The following is a 4,565-nucleotide window of genomic DNA, read 5'->3' as shown; positions in this document are numbered from 1 at the left end:
GTCCCGCCCTGCCTACAGTATGCAAATTAGCCACCATCTTTGTTGGTGGTTAATTTGCATATCACTCTGATTAGCCCATGGGAGGCGTAGCGAAGGTATGGTCAATTACCATGTTTGTCTATTATTAGATAGGGTGCTGTCTACAAGAGACCTACCTCAGAACAAGGGACTCTCAGACTGAAAGTGAAGGGATGGAATATTATCTTTCAGGCAAATGGAAATGAAAAAGGGTTGGGGTAGCAATACTTATAGCTGACAAAATAGACCTCAAAGAAGGCCACAAGAGATAAATGGAAAAATATCTTTCAGGCAAATGGAAATGAAAAAGGGTTGGGGTAGCAATACTTATAGCTGACAAAATAGACCTCAAAGAAGGCCATAACAAGAGATAAAATATATTTTATTTACTTTTAATATTTTTATTGATTTCTGAGAGGGAGAAACATCAATGATAAGAAAGAATCATTGATCGGCTGCCTCCTGCACACCCCCTTACTGGGGATCAAGCTCTCAACCCCAGCATGTGCCCTTGACTGGAATCGAATCTGGGACCCTTCAGTCCGCAGGCTGATGTTCTATCCCCTGAGCCAAACCAGCTGGGGTGAGACTGTAACTTAAGATAACAGATGCAGGTCTAGTTATTGTTTCTCAGCCGGTGTGGCTCAGTGGTTGAGCATTGACCCATGAACCAGGAGGTTGCTGGTTCCATTCCCCATCAGGGTACATGCCCTGGTTGCTGGCTTGATCCGCAGGGGATGTGCAGGAGGCAGCCTTTTGATGTTTCTCATTGATGTTTCTGTCTCTCTATCCCTCTCCCTCTCTGAAATCAATAAAAATATATTTAAAACATTTTTTAAAATGTTTTCTATAACTAGGAAATTTGGAAGGTAAATGACCCCATGCCAACATTAAAACACAGCTACAGGTCTCCCTTATTTGCCTCTGCAGATAAAATGGTATTAATGGTACCCACCCCATAGGGTTTGGGGGAAGATTAAATGAGATGATGTTGGGTCACAACCTTTTGGGGCGCTTCCCAGGTCTTACCTGAAGTCGGCCCCATGTGCAGAAGGCAGGGAGTCACTGAAGAAAAAGTCCACTCCAGATTGTTAGGTGGCACTTTTAATAAGCACCGGAACTTAGGAGGCTTATTTTGAGCAGCCTGAAGACAGTTTTCTGCACATGCCTGCCAATATCTTAAAAGTTTTATATAGAGGACTTAACTGAATTCAGTCATGTACCCAGGGGGCCTTAACTGGAGTCAGGCATGTACCCTTGGAGATAGTATCAACACATTTCCACCTCCTTGGAGCAGGGAAGGCGAGTGGAGCACAGATTCCCCAGCACAGGGGAGGAGGGGTGGGGACCCTCTACCTGCCTGAGTCCAGCTCAAAGGTCAAAGCAGTGTCACAACTTCTTGATCTTCCCTAACAGATGAATAAAACGCAGTCCCTACCCCAGTGAAGCTCCTGGCATATGGCAGGCAAGGGGGATGGGAGCAGAGGAGCAATCAGGTAGTGGTGGAACCATCTAGTTGGGGACATAAGGTAGAGGAGGAGGGCACTGTAGCAATGGACAAGAACCGTCTTCTGCAGATAGCGTCTCAGCCACAGGCATTCTGTGAGACTGGGCCAGTGACTGCACCTGCCTCGGCCTCCATTGGGCATGGATTCAATAAGGTAATGCACGTAGAGGGCTCAGCTCGTGCCTGGCATAGCATGCGGGCTCCATCAGTGCGAGTTACACCTGTTTCATCAGCTCTTGGATGCTGGCAATTGGAGGATGCACTGCCATCTATTAACGCATTCTGTTCATTTTAAAGACACATTGTGATTTCAGACAGGTTAAAATATGGGAAAAGTCTTACATTGTTTTATAATGTGTATGTGTTACATCATATATAGTGTTATTATGCACAGGAGGGTCTGGAACATTGAAGAACCGGCCCTGACCCAGCCCAGCAACACTCTGATCTGTCAATTTTTCCATCTATCTCTGCTGCTTAGCTTCATTTTGTGTGTCTCTCTCTCTGGTTTCAGCAGTATTCTCACAGGCTTCCTCTAGGTGGCGCCCTGGTCCTGGGTGCCTGCAGCGGGAGCTGACGCCCTAGAAGTCAATCCTACTTCTTAGGTTCCCCACTTTTCTTCCTCTTTTGCCTCCATCCCTGTTTTTTGTTTTTTTGTGGTTTTTAAAAAAATATGTTTTCATTGCCCTAGCCAGTTTGGCCCAGTGGATAGAGTGTCAACCTGTAGACTGAAGAGTCCTGGGTTCAATTTTGGTCAAGGGCACATGCCCAGGTTGTGGGCTCGATCCCCAGTGGGGGCGTGTGCAGGAGGCAGACAGTCAGTGGTTCTGTCTCATCATTGATGTTTCTGTCTCTCCCTTCCTCTCTGAAATCAATAAAAATATATTTACACACACACACATACACATTAGGAGCCCAGTGCACGAATTTGTGTACCTTGAAAGAAACTGTGGGCCGCGAGGCTGCAGTGAACACAGGGGCGGGTCTCCGCCCATTCTCCGTGCCCCCACCCGGCCCCTTCCACTGCGGCCCCCGGGTCCCTTGTCTGCCAGCAGCCCCATTCCCACCACCACCACTCCCATGTGCAGACGGCACTGGCCCCACTGATGGCGTGGAGTGATTGGGGTTGAATGGTGGCTGCTGCCCTGATCGTCCCTCAGGAGCAGGGGGAGGTGGAGAAGCCTAGAGAGGTGATCAGGTCCGGCAGCTGCCACTTGCACCCGCTGGCGGCGCCGAGTGATTGGGACTGGCACTGGGCGCCGGCAGCGGGTGTGAGCGCCAGGCGGGACCGCAGTGTGCAGGAGCAAAGAATTTTCAGTAACCACCGGAGGCTTGCCCCGATGGCAGGACTGGCGCCCTGCCTTGGTCTGGCACCCCCACTCACCTGCTCCACCATCCCACTGCGGCCGATGCCCGCCAGGTTCTGTGTGTGCCCCCTGGTGACCGGTTGTTTGGTTGTTCAGTTGTTCCGCTGTTCAGTTTATTTGCATATTAGGGTTTTATATATATAGATATTTTTATTGATTTTAGAGAGAGGAAGGGATAAGGATAGAGATAGAGAAACACCAATGTGAGAGAGAAACATTGATTGGCTGCCTCCTGCACGCCCCTACGGGGGATAGAACCTGTAACCCAGGCATGTACCCTGACCCAGAATCGAACCGTGACCTCCTGGTTCTTCACGGGTTGATGCTCAAACTGAGTCACACCTGCTAGGCTATCTTTGAACTTTCAGATACAGGAGTTAGGTCACTCCCCTTATTGCTTATGCCAGTCTGAGCTGGGTTTTCTGATCCATGCACACCAAAGAGCCCAGTGCCTCATGGGAAGCACTTTCATCTTCCTCGTCTCCTCCAGGCCTGCTTTGTCTGACCATGCCCCTCTTAAGTGCACTGGGGAGAGCTGGGCTCAGGCTCTGGGAGAGGAAGGACAGGCCCTTCACAGCCTGGTCCTTTATCCGTCTACGTCACGGTTCCAGGATCGCTGGGGAAGGTCGCTGTGGGAAAGTCACACTGTTCTGTTGACTCATGACCCATCATACTCATCTTTCCACCGGCTGCTCCTGCCCAGACATGCCTTTTCCATCCTTGACTTGCCCTTAAACATGGACAATTCCAGGTCATTCTGGGTCAGCCCCCTCTCGGGGGAAGGGGACAAAAGAATCACATGGCCAAGTGGGAAGGGTTCTGTCTAGGTCAGCCTCCACCCTGCCTAGCTGTGTGACCTTGAGCAAGTCCCTGCTCCTCTCTGGGCCTCAGTGTCCTCCCTTATGAAACTAGAGGGCTGGACTACAAGTCTGAGGAAGCGTTAGGATTTTCCTTAGTTAATTTTTGTCCAGAGAGACGTGACATTTAAGGAGCCTCACTTCAGACAATCCGAGTCTTGTGCGGCCATTCATACCTTGGCAGCGATACAGCCATACACTGCCTGCCCTCTGCCATCTGCCATCTCATTTGATCCTCCCAGCAGCCAATGAGGAGACGGGACAAGGCAGAGCTGCAGCCTGACATGGTCTCACTGTGATAAGACAGGCGCTGTTGTCACTGAGGTTTTCTGCTCACTGCGTGAGTGTTTTACGCGTGGTCACCTGGGTTCATTCTCACGTCACCCCTGATGGTGGAACTATTATCACCCCCTTGTCTAGATAAGGAAACTGAAACCCGAGGGGTAGAGTACCCAGTCCAAGGAAAGTGCAGCAACGGTGAGCTGTGGAGCGGGGATTCAACCCCAGCTTGCCTGTCTCCAAGCCCGTCTGTTTCCCATCACACACACCCCCTGGTATTCACAGAAGCACACAGCTGGGAAAGGGTGGGGCGAAGCTAGGAGGCTGAGACCTGGGTTCTTGAACAAACTGAAAACTTCCATGGCCGAGGCAAATCACCCATCTCTCTGAGCCTCGGTCTCCTTACCCGCAATACGGGGATAACGATTCTCACCTGAATTGTGAGGATTGGGAAACACATTAGTGAGGGCATGTATGAGAGCATCGCTTATGCACTGTAAAGGGTTGTCAGTGTAAGAAATTGTTTTTCTTAATCCT

This window comes from Myotis brandtii, unplaced genomic scaffold, assembly GCF_000412655.1.
Source record: "Myotis brandtii unplaced genomic scaffold, ASM41265v1 scaffold456, whole genome shotgun sequence".
NCBI lineage: Eukaryota > Metazoa > Chordata > Mammalia > Chiroptera > Vespertilionidae > Myotis > Myotis brandtii.
The sequence above is the reverse complement of the archived record's forward strand: the minus strand, read 5'-3'. Positions refer to the sequence as shown.